The 16,639-nt window shown below is 52.2% G+C and overlaps 1 protein-coding gene across 1 annotated transcript in view; it reads right to left on the reverse strand.

Moving 5' to 3' along the window:
• Window positions 1–14,768, reverse strand: part of TPPP3 (tubulin polymerization promoting protein family member 3) — a 216,888-nt gene extending 202,120 nt beyond the window's left edge. The window contains exon 1 of the mRNA XM_086945204.1: window positions 14,505–14,768. The gene's annotated coding sequence lies outside the window, so the exon portion shown is untranslated. The remainder of the gene's footprint in view (window positions 1–14,504) is intronic.
• Window positions 14,769–16,639: the final 1,871 nt, after the last annotated feature.

A 16,639-nucleotide genomic window follows, 5' to 3' on the forward strand; every position in this document is an offset into this window, starting at 1 on the left:
GATGTGGTGGTGGCCCTGAGTGATGTGGTGGTGTTACTGAGTGATGTGGTGGTGCCCCTGAGTGATGTGGTGGTGTCCCTGAGTGATGTGGTGGTGACCCTGAGTGATGTGGTGGTGTCTGTGAGTGATGTGGTGGTGTCCCCGAGTGATGTCGTGGTGTCTGTGAGTGATGTGGTGTTGTTCCTGAGTGATGTGGTGGTGCCCCTGAGTGATGTGGTGGTGTTACTGAGTGATGTGGTGTTGTCCTTGAGTGATGTGGTGGTTTCCCTGAGAGATGTGGTGGTGTCCCTGAGTGATGTGGTGGTGTTCCTGAGTGATGTGGTGGTGTTCCTGAGTGATGTGGTGGTGTCCCAGAGTGATGTGGTGGTGTTCCTGCTTGATGTGGTGGTGTCCCTGAGTGATGTAGTGGTGACCCTGAGTGATGTGGTGGTGTCTGTGAGTGATGTGGTGGTGTCTGTGAGTGATGTGGTGGTGTCCCCGAGTGATGTGGTGGTGTCTGTGAGTGATGTGGTGTTGTTCCTGAGTGATGTGGTGGTGCCCCTGAGTGATGTGGTGGTGTTACTGAGTGATGTGGTGGTGACCCTGAGTGATGTGGTGGTGTCTGTGAGTGATATGGTGGTGACCCTGAGTGATGTGGTGGTGTCCCCGAGTGATGTGGTGGTGTCTGTGAGTGATGTGGTGTTGTTCCTGAGTGATGTGGTGGTGTCCCTGAGGTATGTGGTGGTGTTCCTGAGTGATGTGGTGGTGTCCAAGAGTGATGTGGTGGTGTTCCTGCTTGATGTGGTGGTGTTCCTGAGTGATGTGGTGGTGTTCCCAAGTGATGTGGTGGTGTCCCTGAGTGATGTCCCCGAGTGATGTGGTGGTGTCCCTGAGTGATGTGGTGGTGTCCCTGAGTGATGTGGTGGTGCCCCTGAGTGGTGCCCCTGAGTGATGAGGTGGTGTCCCTGAGTGATGTGGTGGTGTTCCTGAGTGATGTGTTGGTGTCCCTGGGTGATGTGGCGGTGTCCCTGAGTGATGTGGTGGTGCCCCTTGGTGATGTGGTGATGTTCCTGAGGGATGGTGGGGTGTTCCTGAGTGATGTGGTGGTGTCCCTGAGTGATGTGGTGGTGTCCCTGAGTGATGTGGTGGTGTTGCTGAGTGATGTGGTGGTGTTGCTGAGTGATGTGGTGGTGCCCCTGAGTGATGTGGTGGTGTCCCTGAGTGATGTGGTGGTGACCCTGAGTGATGTGGTGGTGTCTGTGAGTGATGTGGTGGTGTTCCTGAGTAATGTGGTGATGTCCCTGAGTGATTTGGTGGTGTCCCTGAGTCATGTGGTGGTGCCCGTGTGTGGTACCCCTGAGTGATGTGGTGGTGTCCCTGAGTGATGTGGTGGTGCCCCTGAGTGATGTGCTGGTGTCCCTGAGTGATGAGGTGGTGTTCCTGAATGATGTGTTGGTGTCCCTGTGTGATGTGGCAGTGTCCCTGAGTGATGTGGTGGTGCCCCTTGGTGATGTGGTGATGTTCCTGAGGGATGTGGGGGTGTTCCTGAGTGATGTGGTGGTGTCCCTGAGTGATGTGGTGGTGGCCCTGAGTGATGTGGTGGTGTTGCTGAGTGATGTGGTGGTGCCCCTGAGTGATGTGGTGGTGTCCCTGAGTGATGTGGTGGTGACCCTGAGTGATGTGATGGTGTCTGTGAGTGATGTGGTGGTGTCCCCAAGTGATGTGGTGGTGTCTGTGAGTGATGTGGTGTTGTTCCTGAGTGATGTGGTGGTGCCCCTGAGTGATGTGGTGGTGTTACTGAGTGATGTGGTGTTGTCCTTGAGTGATGTGGTGGTTTCCCTGAGTGATGCCCCTGAGTGATGTGGTGGTGCCCCTGAGTGATGTGGTGGTGTCCCTGAGTGATGTGGTGGTGTCCCTGAGTGATGTGGTGGTGTTCCTGAGTGATGTGGTGGTGTTCCTGAGTGATGTGGTGGTGTCCCGGAGTGATGTGGTGGTGTTCCTGCTTCATGTGGTGGTGTCCCTGAGTGATGTGGTGGTGACCCTGAGTGATGTGGTGGTGTCTGTGAGTGATGTGGTGGTGTCTGTGAGTGATGTGGTGGTGTCCCCGAGTAATGTGGTGGTGTCTGTGAGTGATGTGGTGTTGTTCCTGAGTGATGTGGTGGTGCCCCTGAGTGATGTGGTGGTGTTCCTGAGTGATGTGGTGTTGTCCCTGAGTGATGTGGTGGTTTCCCTGAGTGATGTGGTGGTGTCCCTGAGTGATGTGGCGGTGTTCCTGAGTTATGTTCTGGTGTTCCTGAGTGGTGTGGTGGTGTCCCAGAGTGATGTGGTGGTGTTCCTGCTTGATGTGGTGGTGTCCCCGAGTGATGTGGTGGTGTCTCCGAGTGATGTGGTGGTGTCCCTGAGTGATGTCCCCAAGTGATGTGGTGGTGTCCCTGAGTGATGTGGTGGTGTCCCTGAGTGATGTGGTGGTGCCCCTGAGTGGTGCCCCTGAGTGATGTGGTGGTGTCCCTGAGTGATGTGATGGTGTTCCTGAGTGATGTGTTGGTGTCCCTGGGTGATGTGGCGGTGTCCCTGAGTGATGTGGTGGTGCCCCTTGGTGATGTGGTGATGTTGCTGAGGGATGTGGGGGTGTTCCTGAGTGATGTGGTGGTGTCCCTGAGTGATGTGGTGGTGTCCCTGAGTGATGTGGTGGTGTTGCTGAATGATGTGGTGGTGCCCCTGAGTGATGTGGAGGTGTTCCTGAGTGATATGGTGGTGACCCTGAGTGATGTGGTGGTGTCTGTGAGTGATGTGGTGGTGTCTGTGAGTGATGTGGTGGTGTCCCCGAGTGATGTGGTGGTGTCTGTGAGTGATGTGGTGTTGTCCCTGAGTGATGTGGTGGTGCCCCTGAGTGATGTGGTGGTGTTCCTGAGTGATGTGGTGTTGTCCCTGACTGATGTGGTGGTGTCCCTGAGTCATGTGGTGGTGCCCGTGTGTGGTACCCCTGAGTGATGTGGTGGTGCCCCTGAGTGATGCCCCTGAGTGATGTGGTGGTGCCCCTGAGTGATGTGGTGGTGTCCCTGAGTGATGTGGTGGTGTCCCTGAGTGATGTGGTGGTGTCCCTGAGTGATGTGGTGGTGTTCCTGAGTGATGTGGTGTTGTCCCTGAGTGATGTGGTGGTGTTCCTGAGTGATGTGGTGGTGTCCCTGAGTGATGTGGTGGTGTTTCTGAGTGATGTGGTGGTGTCCCTGAGTGATGTGGTGGTGTCCCTGAGTGATGTGGTGGTGTTCCTGCATGATGTGGTGGTGTCCCCGAGTGATGTGGTGGTGTCCCCGAGTGATGTGGTGGTTTCCCTGAGTGATGTGGTGGTGTTCCTGAGTGATGTGGTGGTGTCCCTGAGTGATGTGGTGGTGTTTTTGAGTGATGTGGTGGTGTCCCTGAGTGATGTGGTGGTGTCCCTGATTGATGTGGTGGTGTTCCTGCATGATGTGGTGGTGTCCCCGAGTGATGTGGTGGTGTCCCCGAGTGATGTGGTGGTTTCCCTGAGTGATGTGGTGGTGTTCCTGAGTGATGTGGTGGTGTTCCCGAGTGATGTGATGGTGTTCCCGAGTGATGTGGTGGTGTCCCTGAGTGATGTCCCCGAGTGATGTGGTGGTGGCCCAGAGTGATGTGGTGGTGTTGCTGAGTGATGTGGTGATGCCCCTGAGTGATGTGGTGGTGTCCCTGAGTGATGTGGTGGTGACCCTGAGTGATGTGGTGGTGTCTGTGAGTGATGTGGTGGTGTCTGTGAGAGATGTGGTGGTGTCCCCGAGTGATGTGGTGGTGTCTGTGAGTGATGTGGTGTTGTTCCTGAGTGATGTGGTGGTGTCCCTGAGGTATGTGATGGTGTTCCTGAGTGATGTGGTGGTGTCCAAGTGTGATGTGGTGGTGTTCCTGCTTGATGTGGTGGTGTTCTCAAATGATGTGGTGGTGTTCCCGAGTGATGTGGTGGTGTCCCTGAGTGATGTCCCCGAGTGATGTGGTGGTGTCCCTGAGTGATGTGGTGGTGTCCCTGAGTGATGTGGTGGTGCCCCTGAGTGGTGCCCCTGAGTGATGAGGTGGTGTCCCTGAGTGATGTGTTGGTGTCCCTGGGTGATGTGGCGGTGTCCCTGAGTGATGTGGTGGTGCCCCTTGGTGATGTGGTGATGTTCCTGAGGGATGTTGGGGTGTTCCTGAGTGATGTGGTGGTGTCCCTGAGTGATGTGGTGGTGTCCCTGAGTGATGTGGTGATGTTGCTGAGTGATGTGGTGGTGCCCCTGAGTGATGTGGTGGTGTCCCTGAGTGATGTGGTGGTGACCCTGAGTGATGTGGTGGTGTCTGTGAGTGATGTGGTGGTGTTCCTGAGTAATGTGGTGGTGTCCCTGAGTGATTTGGTGGTGTCCCTGAGTCATGTGGTGGTGCCCCTTGTGTGGTACCCCTGAGTGATGTGGTGGTGTCCCTGAGTGATGTGGTGGTGCCCCTGAGTGATGTGCTGGTGTCCCTGAGTGATGAGGTGGTGTTCCTGAATGATGTGTTGGTGTCCCTGGGTGATGTGGCAGTGTCCCTGAGTGATGTGGTGGTGCCCCTTGGTGATGTGGTGATGTTCCTGAGGGATGTGGGGGTGTTCCTGAGTGATGTGGTGGTGTCCCTGAGTGATGTGGTGGTGGCCCTGAGTGATGTGGTGGTGTTACTGAGTGATGTGGTGGTGCCCCTGAGTGATGTGGTGGTGTCCCTGAGTGATGTGGTGGTGACCCTGAGTGATGTGGTGGTGTCTGTGAGTGATGTGGTGGTGTCCCCGAGTGATGTCGTGGTGTCTGTGAGTGATGTGGTGTTGTTCCTGAGTGATGTGGTGGTGCCCCTGAGTGATGTGGTGGTGTTACTGAGTGATGTGGTGTTGTCCTTGAGTGATGTGGTGGTTTCCCTGAGAGATGTGGTGGTGTCCCTGAGTGATGTGGTGGTGTTCCTGAGTGATGTGGTGGTGTTCCTGAGTGATGTGGTGGTGTCCCAGAGTGATGTGGTGGTGTTCCTGCTTGATGTGGTGGTGTCCCTGAGTGATGTAGTGGTGACCCTGAGTGATGTGGTGGTGTCTGTGAGTGATGTGGTGGTGTCTGTGAGTGATGTGGTGGTGTCCCCGAGTGATGTGGTGGTGTCTGTGAGTGATGTGGTGTTGTTCCTGAGTGATGTGGTGGTGCCCCTGAGTGATGTGGTGGTGTTACTGAGTGATGTGGTGGTGACCCTGAGTGATGTGGTGGTGTCTGTGAGTGATATGGTGGTGACCCTGAGTGATGTGGTGGTGTCCCCGAGTGATGTGGCGGTGTCTGTGAGTGATGTGGTGTTGTTCCTGAGTGATGTGGTGGTGTCCCTGAGGTATGTGGTGGTGTTCCTGAGTGATGTGGTGGTGTCCAAGAGTGATGTGGTGGTGTTCCTGCTTGATGTGGTGGTGTTCCTGAGTGATGTGGTGGTGTTCCCAAGTGATGTGGTGGTGTCCCTGAGTGATGTCCCCGAGTGATGTGGTGGTGTCCCTGAGTGATGTGGTGGTGTCCCTGAGTGATGTGGTGGTGCCCCTGAGTGGTGCCCCTGAGTGATGAGGTGGTGTCCCTGAGTGATGTGGTGGTGTTCCTGAGTGATGTGTTGGTGTCCCTGGGTGATGTGGCGGTGTCCCTGAGTGATGTGGTGGTGCCCCTTGGTGATGTGGTGATGTTCCTGAGGGATGGTGGGGTGTTCCTGAGTGATGTGGTGGTGTCCCTGAGTGATGTGGTGGTGTCCCTGAGTGATGTGGTGGTGTTGCTGAGTGATGTGGTGGTGTTGCTGAGTGATGTGGTGGTGCCCCTGAGTGATGTGGTGGTGTCCCTGAGTGATGTGGTGGTGACCCTGAGTGATGTGGTGGTGTCTGTGAGTGATGTGGTGGTGTTCCTGAGTAATGTGGTGATGTCCCTGAGTGATTTGGTGGTGTCCCTGAGTCATGTGGTGGTGCCCGTGTGTGGTACCCCTGAGTGATGTGGTGGTGTCCCTGAGTGATGTGGTGGTGCCCCTGAGTGATGTGCTGGTGTCCCTGAGTGATGAGGTGGTGTTCCTGAATGATGTGTTGGTGTCCCTGTGTGATGTGGCAGTGTCCCTGAGTGATGTGGTGGTGCCCCTTGGTGATGTGGTGATGTTCCTGAGGGATGTGGGGGTGTTCCTGAGTGATGTGGTGGTGTCCCTGAGTGATGTGGTGGTGGCCCTGAGTGATGTGGTGGTGTTGCTGAGTGATGTGGTGGTGCCCCTGAGTGATGTGGTGGTGTCCCTGAGTGATGTGGTGGTGACCCTGAGTGATGTGATGGTGTCTGTGAGTGATGTGGTGGTGTCCCCAAGTGATGTGGTGGTGTCTGTGAGTGATGTGGTGTTGTTCCTGAGTGATGTGGTGGTGCCCCTGAGTGATGTGGTGGTGTTACTGAGTGATGTGGTGTTGTCCTTGAGTGATGTGGTGGTTTCCCTGAGTGATGCCCCTGAGTGATGTGGTGGTGCCCCTGAGTGATGTGGTGGTGTCCCTGAGTGATGTGGTGGTGTCCCTGAGTGATGTGGTGGTGTTCCTGAGTGATGTGGTGGTGTTCCTGAGTGATGTGGTGGTGTCCCGGAGTGATGTGGTGGTGTTCCTGCTTCATGTGGTGGTGTCCCTGAGTGATGTGGTGGTGACCCTGAGTGATGTGGTGGTGTCTGTGAGTGATGTGGTGGTGTCTGTGAGTGATGTGGTGGTGTCCCCGAGTAATGTGGTGGTGTCTGTGAGTGATGTGGTGTTGTTCCTGAGTGATGTGGTGGTGCCCCTGAGTGATGTGGTGGTGTTCCTGAGTGATGTGGTGTTGTCCCTGAGTGATGTGGTGGTTTCCCTGAGTGATGTGGTGGTGTCCCTGAGTGATGTGGCGGTGTTCCTGAGTTATGTTCTGGTGTTCCTGAGTGGTGTGGTGGTGTCCCAGAGTGATGTGGTGGTGTTCCTGCTTGATGTGGTGGTGTCCCCGAGTGATGTGGTGGTGTCTCCGAGTGATGTGGTGGTGTCCCTGAGTGATGTCCCCAAGTGATGTGGTGGTGTCCCTGAGTGATGTGGTGGTGTCCCTGAGTGATGTGGTGGTGCCCCTGAGTGGTGCCCCTGAGTGATGTGGTGGTGTCCCTGAGTGATGTGATGGTGTTCCTGAGTGATGTGTTGGTGTCCCTGGGTGATGTGGCGGTGTCCCTGAGTGATGTGGTGGTGCCCCTTGGTGATGTGGTGATGTTGCTGAGGGATGTGGGGGTGTTCCTGAGTGATGTGGTGGTGTCCCTGAGTGATGTGGTGGTGTCCCTGAGTGATGTGGTGGTGTTGCTGAATGATGTGGTGGTGCCCCTGAGTGATGTGGAGGTGTTCCTGAGTGATATGGTGGTGACCCTGAGTGATGTGGTGGTGTCTGTGAGTGATGTGGTGGTGTCTGTGAGTGATGTGGTGGTGTCCCCGAGTGATGTGGTGGTGTCTGTGAGTGATGTGGTGTTGTCCCTGAGTGATGTGGTGGTGCCCCTGAGTGATGTGGTGGTGTTCCTGAGTGATGTGGTGTTGTCCCTGACTGATGTGGTGGTGTCCCTGAGTCATGTGGTGGTGCCCGTGTGTGGTACCCCTGAGTGATGTGGTGGTGCCCCTGAGTGATGCCCCTGAGTGATGTGGTGGTGCCCCTGAGTGATGTGGTGGTGTCCCTGAGTGATGTGGTGGTGTCCCTGAGTGATGTGGTGGTGTCCCTGAGTGATGTGGTGGTGTTCCTGAGTGATGTGGTGTTGTCCCTGAGTGATGTGGTGGTGTTCCTGAGTGATGTGGTGGTGTCCCTGAGTGATGTGGTGGTGTTTCTGAGTGATGTGGTGGTGTCCCTGAGTGATGTGGTGGTGTCCCTGAGTGATGTGGTGGTGTTCCTGCATGATGTGGTGGTGTCCCCGAGTGATGTGGTGGTGTCCCCGAGTGATGTGGTGGTTTCCCTGAGTGATGTGGTGGTGTTCCTGAGTGATGTGGTGGTGTTCCTGAGTGATGGGGTGGTGTCCCTCAGCGATGTGGTGGTGTCCCCGAGTGATGTGGTGGTGTCCCTGAGTGATGTGGTGGTGTCCCTGAGTGATGTGGTGGTGCCCCTGAGTGGTGCCCCTGAGTGATGTGGTGGTGTCCCTGAGTGATGTGGTGGTGTTACTGAGTGATGTGGTGGTGTCCCTGGGTGATGTGGCAGTGTCCCTGAGTGATGTGGTGGTGCCCCTTGGTGATGTGGTGATGTTCCTGAGGGATGTGGGGGTGTTCCTGAGTGATGTGGTGGTGTCCCTGAGTGATGTGGTGGTGGCCCTGAGTGATGTGGTGGTGTTGCTGAGTGATGTGGTAGTGCCCCTGAGTGATGTGGTGGTGTCCCTGAGTGATGTGGTGGTGACCCTGAGTGATGTGGTGGTGTCTGTGAGTGATGTGGTGGTGTCTGTGAGTGATGTGGTGGTGTCCCCGAGTGATGTGGTGGTGTCTGTGAGTGATGTGGTGTTGTTCCTGAGTGATGTGGTGGTGTCCCTGAGGTATGTGGTGGTGTTCCTGAGTGATGTGGTGGTGTCTGTGAGTGATGTGGTGGTGTTCCTGCTTGATGTGGTGGTGTTCCCGAGTGATGTGGTGGTGTCCCCGAGTGATGTGGTGGTGTCCCTAAGTGATGTCCCCGAGTGATGTGGTGGTGTCCCTGAGTGATGTGGTGGTGTCCCTGAGTGATGTGGTGGTGCCCCTGAGTGGTGCCCCTGAGTGATGTGGTGGTGTCCCTGAGTGATGTGGTGGTGTTCCTGAGTGATGTGTTGGTGTCCCTGGGTGATGTGGCGGTGTCCCTGAGTGATGTGGTGGTGCCCCTTGGTGATGTGGTGATGTTCCTGAGGGATGTTGGGGTGTTGCTGAGTGATGTGGTGGTGTCCCTGAGTGATGTGGTGGTGTCCCTGAGTGATGTGGTGGTGTTGCTGAGTGATGTGGTGGTGCCCCTGAGTGATGTGGTGGTGTCCCTGAGTGATGTGGTGGTGACCCTGAGTGATGTGGTGGTGTCTGTGAGTGATGTGGTGGTGTTCCTGAGTAATGTGGTGGTGTCCCTGAGTGATTTGGTGGTGTCCCTGAGTCATGTGGTGGTGCCCGTGTGTGGTACCCCTGAGTGTTGTGGTGGTGTCCCTGAGTGATGTGGTGGTGCCCCTGAGTGATGTGCTGGTGTCCCTGAGTGATGAGGTGCAGCAGCACAGAGACTGAAGCTAAGAACACGCAGGGTTGAGTGCTACAAAGCACGTTCAGTTTCAAAGCACAGAATGATGGAGCCGGGAAAAAGCAAGGGGAAACAGGAAAACACAGGGAGAGTGTATAATGATAGAGGCAGCAAGGGCTGGGGCTCGGACAGCAATCAAGTACGGGGTCGAGAAGGCACTGAATGGGAGAACACGGAAAACACCCAGGGGCAAGGAAGGAAGATGCAAGCACACAAGCAAAACAAGCACTCGGCATTGCTGTGGCGGGGGGCGGGGGAGCGGGTGCGCATTCCTTTGAAGTCTGATGCGGGGGCGGGGGAGAGGCAGCCTTTGAAGTCTAATGGGGGGAGCGGCAGCCTTTGAAGTCTGATACGAGGCACAGACAAATGGTGGTGTGTGACGTGGCTGGTTTGTGCATGCGCATAGATCACATGAACTGTGTCTAATCCGCCTTTTTGGTAGACTGTTCTTTTCCCCTTACTATATTCTCGCCGGAGCAATGCGCAAGCGCATTGGCTCAGGCGAGACCTAAAAATGAGGGATGAGGAATAAAAATGAGTGACAAAGAATAAGAAGTAGGGATGATGGATGAGGAATACGCACAAGGGGTGAGGAACAAAGAATACAAAAGAGGTTTCAGGGCTGCTGAATGAGGGATTCCAATGAGGGCTGAGGGGTGGTGACTTAATTAGAATGAGGGATGAAGAATATGAGGTATGGGGGTGATGGGTGAAGAATCAGAATCGAACAGGAATAGGAAGAATGTGGCTGAGAAATATGAATGAGTGATTATGAATAAGCGTGATACGTGATCAATAAGGAATGGGAATAGAAGATCATGAATAATAACTGAGGAGTAAGAGTGGAGACTGTAGACTGAAGGTTTGATGGATGAGAAGAAGGCATGAGGAGTGACAGATGAGAGATGAGAAGTGAAAAATGAGATGTGCGAGTGATGAATAGAGATGATTATTAGAAGTAGGAATGCAAAGTGAGGAACGAAGAGTGATGGGTGATGGACGAGAAGTATGGATGAGGTGTGATTGATGAGAGATGAGAAGTCAAAATTGAGGTATGAGAGTGATGGAAGACAGATGAATATTAGATGTAGGAATGCAAAGTGAGGAATGAAGTGTGATGGGTGATGGACGAGAAGTATGGATGAGTAGTGATTGATGAGAGATGAGAAGTCAAAATTGAGGTATGAGAGTGATGGAAGACAGATGAATATTAGATGTAGGAATGCAAAGTGAGGAATGAAGTGTGATGGGTGATGGATGAGAAGTAGGAAGTAAGAGTGATTGATGAGATATGAGAAGTGAGAAATGAGATATGAGTGTGATGGAAGAGGGATGGTTATTAGAAGTAGGAATGCAAAGTGAGGAATGAGGAGTGATGGATGATGGACGAAAAGTAGGGATGAGGAGTGAATAATGAGAGATGAAAAGTGAGAAATGAGTTATGACAGTGATGGAAGATGGATGATTATTAGACGTGGGAATTCAAAGTGAGGAATGAAGAGTGATGGGTGCTGGACGAGAAGTAGGGGTGAGGAGTGATTGATGACAGATGTGAAGATAGAAATGAGGTACACGAGTAATGGAAGAGGGTTGAAACGTAGGAGTCATTATGATGGATAAGGGGTAATGGACGAGAGGAAGGGGTGAGGATGTTATAATAAGTGTAGAAAATGAAAAAAAGCCCATACATGTAAATGCAAGCATCAGCTGAAAGTCACATGCAGATGTACGTATTAAAGGAGAATATAGGCCTAATTTATCTCCAATAGTGTAATTAGAAGAGCAATACAAAAAGGAGTCAGGTTCTGGGGAGAGAAGTAAATGCGAGCTTCAGTAGAGTAGACAAATATGATTAGACATACCAGGCGTGGAAAGTTGCAGTCCTACTTTGTGAGAACAAGCCTTTCAGAAAATATGAAGATAAGGTAGAGGGACAGACTAGGCGGGAGATTATGCCTTGTATAGCGGTAGTCATGCAGAGAGGAGAGCATTGCTAGATTTCAAAGAGATTTGTCAAGGACAACCGGTAGTACAAGCAGTAGTGCATTCAAAGCTAGCTTAATGCACATTAATGGCATTCCTTAGACGTGTGATTTGCTGTTTTTATAGAAAGTACTACTTTTAAGATACTGTTGTGCTTGAGCAGATGTGTTATCAATATGCAAAATATGTGACATATTTATGCTTTGAAAAAACATATAAAAGAAAATGGCCGCTTACTCAGATTCCAGTTCCCCAGAGCTGAATGGCATTTCACGTATGCTTATATTAAAACGTTATACTAGATTGCCAGCAGAAGTAGTGGCGTCTTTTCTTTCATCCGGCAACAAGGAGTGATGGATGAGAGACGAGGAGTGAGGAATGCGGTATGAGAGTGATGGAAGAGGGATGATTATTAGAAGTAGGAATGCAAAGTGAGGAATGAGGAGTGATGGATGATGGATGAAAAGTAGGGATGAGGAGTGATTGATGAGATATGAGAAGTGAGAAAAGAGAAACAAGAGTAATGGAAGAGGGTTGAAATGTAGGGATACGAAATTAGAAATGATGACAATGGATATGGAATGATGGGCGAGAAGAAGGGATGATGAGGCGTGATGGATGAGAGATGAGAAGTGAGAAACAAGGTATGAGAGTGATCTTGACTATTTTCCTGTGGAAACTTCCAGATCTTGGATGTGCCAGGCCGATTGGCATATTGTATTTGTATTGCTCTTTTATTCCTTCGTGCTTGTTATTTGCTCTTTTTTTCCTGATGGGTCATGTTCGAGCTACATAAGATTCCCCAAATAAATAAATACATGGACAAGGGATGATTATTAGAAGTAGGAATGACAAATGAGAAGTAATGGTTGATGGACGATAAGTAGGGGATGAGGAGTGAGTGATAAGAAGTGAGAAATGAGGTAGGAGAGTGATAGAAGAGGGATGATTATTAGAAGCAGGAATGCAAAGTGAGGAATGAGGGGTGAGAAATAGGGATGAGGAGTGAAGTATGCTAGGTGAGAGTTTAGGTATGAGATTTGTAGAAGAGGGATGATAGAAGGAGGAACTGGAAGTGAGTAATGAGGAGTGATGTGTGAGGGATAAGAAGTAGAAGTGAGGACTAAGGGGTGAGTGGTAGGGGTAATGGCTAAGAGGTAGGATAAGAAGTGAGGGATGGGCTGAGAAAGGAAGAAATGGATATGCGCTGTGTGATCGCCGTACACTAGGCAGGAATGTGTCATGGCTGCACGGACAGTGTGCCTGGTCCCTGGTTGGGAAGCAATTTACATGGTGTATCAGAACAAGTGAAAGTACTACAGATTATGTTCCTTCATTATTAGCTGTAAAGGCCCTCAACTACATCTTGAATGAAGTCTGGCCCGATTATGCACGGCTTCATAATAGTACTTCTCTCATTCAGAAATGTGCCTCGTCTATAACTGTGGCCCCCGCCCTCCCACTCCGCGCGGACTCGCAGTGCAGCCGTCATGCCAATGTTGTGTTCTCAGTTACCCCGGCAACAGCAGTGATGGGAGGCCCAGGCCGTGATCTCACTGCGGGATCAGGAGGGGGCTAATGTGTGACTGCCTGGGATGCTGAAGTGAAGTGCAGGGATCGGGACAGCGGGCGGCTGCACCCCGACATTCCCCTGCTGTTGTGCGTGTTGTGGAGATGGCTTCGGCTCTGTTGTGGTGTCGTGTTTAGTTGGTTGGGCTGGTGATGCGTCAGCACCGTACAGAGTTGCTTCTGGGGCGCAGGTGGCGCCGACATTGGTGGGGGCCAACGGAGCGGCTGACAAGGGGACTGCTGCCAAGTTATTTCTTTATATAGCGCTGTTACCAGCGAGTGGGGTAACTGTTGAGGGTGGCATAGAAGGGTGCACATTCAAGCACGCTATTGAAGCTCTACGCCTTGGAGCTGTCGGGTTTTGAAAGGCGTTAGACTGCGGGGGGGGGGGGGGCTTATTTATGAAGGACTTGCGCCGCCGGTGCGTCACTTTTAACATGGGAAAAAGTGACGCACCGGTGGCGCAATGCTTTCATAAATGAGGCCCCGGGAGTTTGAGGCGCGCCTTCTCCACGATAGTATAAACTGAAGGCTCGGATCATGAGTCAGGAGTGCATGGGCAGAGACCCCGGCCGGCCGCGATTACTGTTGAAGCGACTCGGCCCTTTTACACTCCTGTTATGAGTGTACACCTCTTGGAATGAGTGAAAACTGTGCGGATATTGATTGAATTAGCCTGTGCTGCTCTGCGTGTTATTCTCTTTACCGAAGGGTTTTACTTAGAGATTTACCACCTGCTCAAGCTCCTCGCAGTCTTTGTAACGCAAGCGCCACACGCCACACGGTCTGTAACTAAAGGTCTCACGCATTCCGTGCCCAAAGCACTCGTCACTGTCTAGCGCCTACGCTCACAGTGCATATGCCCCACAAAGCTCCTCGCAGGCTGGGTGACCCTTCACGCAGTCTGTGTGCCCAAAACCAGCTCTTTCGTCTGCGTGCTTTAACTAGAAGTGCAGTCCGTGTTCCAACTCCTCGAAGTGTATATTCTCACGAGCCGGGCCATAAACCCAAGCGGTGCACACCAAAATGCAGCCTTTTACCGATCCTATGTCGATGAAATGCGGAGCGTTGAGTTGAGCTGCGGGGGGCAAAGGGCTGGTGGTGCTCGCGCCTCTTTGCAAGTGGATGTTATTAATATCCCCGGCTCGCCTCTCCTTGGAAACCATGACTGTGAATTATCCACAGACCGGAACGTGGACGCCCAGGACGTTATTTACATTTTAACATTCGCAGTTCTTTCCATTACATCTATTTCAAACCCAACTTGTGTCTGCCCTGAAAATCACCCTTGAATAATAGTGTAAGTAAATACAGGTCCCACTCCCACCTCAAGCAACACACGTCCCGTGACTGCTGCACGCCGGGAGACGGGTCTCACTCCCGGACAGTATCCCGCAGAACACAAACATGGCATTTGAAAGTCCACACCCGAATGGTTGACAAGCTCTTTCTGATACCAAAAGGACAGCGCTTTCACAACAGTAACGTGTTCTGTGTATAGATTTGACTTCCAATCTTTTGATTGCAGATGTACAAAAACATGTATTCATTTGCTGAGATTTAAAACTAAAAACGCAAGTTTAATCTCGGACGTCTGCAGCCGATGCGATATCTCATGCACCAAGTGCAGTAAAACATAAACACAGGTTGGGACACGCCGCAAGCCGTGTATTAGCGCCTACCTCTGATGATTCCCTCCGAACGGCGCTGAGCGGTGGATGCCTGGACGGCGCTTACCTCTCTTTCGCTGTGCGAGTCTCAGCAGCCAAGCCCTGCTCCCGCCTAGTCTCCAGAATGAACGGCTGCTATAAACGCTGCGGGGCTATTATCTTCTGTTTATGCCTGTATCCATAGAGACATCCTGTTAAACATCTAGGGAGTGCAACATCAGCGCTCTAGCGTAGCGGGAGTAGCCAAGGTCATTGACCAAGCCCAAATCTTGTAGCCTCCTCGCCAGAGACCTTTGGGACGCGCCCTGTTATTGCTTTCCGATCAAGTAATGCTGCGCCTCGACAAGGGGCTGCGAGAAGCTTCTCTCTGCCCTCCTCCATTCTGTAACCCTTCCCTGCCTGCAGCCAATGCCGCCATTGCACACGGAGTAATGGGGGCTGCTTATCTGCGAGACAGGGACCGCGCACTATGAGTCAGCCATAGGTGCTACTATACCCAGCTTGGACCACCATTTAGGGATTTGAAGATAGGACATGAGAGTTTGCCAGGAGGCGCTCCGCCGTCAGGCTTGTCATGATGACTCTTCCTGTAGGGAACACAACCCTGCTCGGACCCCGGTCTAGGCGTCTGCTGCCTTCAAGTTGTCTGGCGGGAAAAGCGAGGTGGAATGGAATGGTGCTACTAGGGAAGCAGCAGGGTACAAGCCCTAAAAAAAAGTGGGAGGACTAACCTAGTTAATCAGTATGCAGGTGACATCACAGCGTGTGACATCACAGCGCGTGACATCACAGGATGTGGCATCATAAGAAGTGACATCAGATCTTAAGCCCTCACATATATGTTTAACATGTTTATCATGAGTACATTAAAGCACATTTCGAGTATACAGGTAAACCCTCCAGATTTAGGCAGAAGATTCACACTTTTCTAAGCTATCCATTAAACCAAGGCCGGACTGGGAACGAAAACCGGCCCTGGCAAAGTGCTCGGCCGCCCCCACCCCTGGGAGAGGCGGGGGGGGGGGGGGGGGGGGGGGGGGAAGGGGGAGGGGATGTGACCCAGCTCTTTCCTGGGGCCAGTTTTCGGCCGATTTTGTGACAGGGCCGATTTTGCAGCTATGCTGCAAAAACGGCCCTGTGACAAAAACGGCCCCCACCCTTGCAGCACACCGGGGGATTGCCCGGTGCCGGCAAAGGCCAGTCCGGGCCTGCATTAAACAATGTTGCCTTTTGTCAGCGAAAACTTCCTGTACTCATAGTGCTTTACAAGAAAAAAGAGTGATATTTACATTATATAACGTCTCCTCAGGGGTAGTAAGCACTATATACATGCTATTTATGTTGTGTAAATACTGGGAAAGATCAACACATCTGACAATCTTACAGTGCCTGCATATCTCATAAACAGGGACTGGACAAAGTAAAAGCCTCATCTCTTAAGTTTGTGTGAAGTGCTAACAAGGTGTGAGCCTTTGTTTCCCTGCAACTTCATTTGCTTCTAGGTGTGAGGCTCCTGACTGCTGCTAGCCAGGAGACTCCAACACAAGGAGGCCTAATGACCCCTCAGACTTGGCCTTTGTTAAGGGCCCAGCAGGAGTCTGCACTAAGACGCCGTCCACCCTGTGAAAATAATGGGTGGACACCGTCCACCTGCGTGTACCTCTGACTCGTGCCCTTGGAAGCAGGGTATTGTGCAGGGAACGAGGACATGGGATACGGAAAGTGGAACCCAAGTCTTCAAATTCTGGGAAGTCCCAGCTCCAAGCAGCTCCTTAATAAAACAGTCAGCCACTAAGGCCCACTTTCAAACTGTAATTGGCACGTGGAATTCACTCTGCCCAATTACAAATGGCGCAGTGTTTTTGCACTGGGGCTTCTGCATAATCTCATACATGCGCCTTTGTTTCTTTTAATCAGGGTGAGAGACCCATTGATTAAAATAGTCTTTGCTGGTACTCCCTTACCTGTTTTAAAATTTCTTTCAGCTTATACACCTCCACACTTTCATCTATACTAATCAGGCCCCTCACCCCCAAGGCACCAAACGGCATTTGGAATAAAAGATCTCCGCCAAAGAGCCTCTCCCAGGGAGTCCGTCAGGTATTGCAGCGCCGACCTGACGAGGAGCAGCCCATATGATGAAGCATTACACCTTGCTGGGTGTGCGAGGGCCCTATATTCCAAGAGGAGAAATCCTCATCC

The sequence above is a fragment of the Lissotriton vulgaris genome, chromosome 12, assembly GCF_964263255.1.
Source record: "Lissotriton vulgaris chromosome 12, aLisVul1.2, whole genome shotgun sequence".
Classification (NCBI taxonomy): domain Eukaryota; kingdom Metazoa; phylum Chordata; class Amphibia; order Caudata; family Salamandridae; genus Lissotriton; species Lissotriton vulgaris.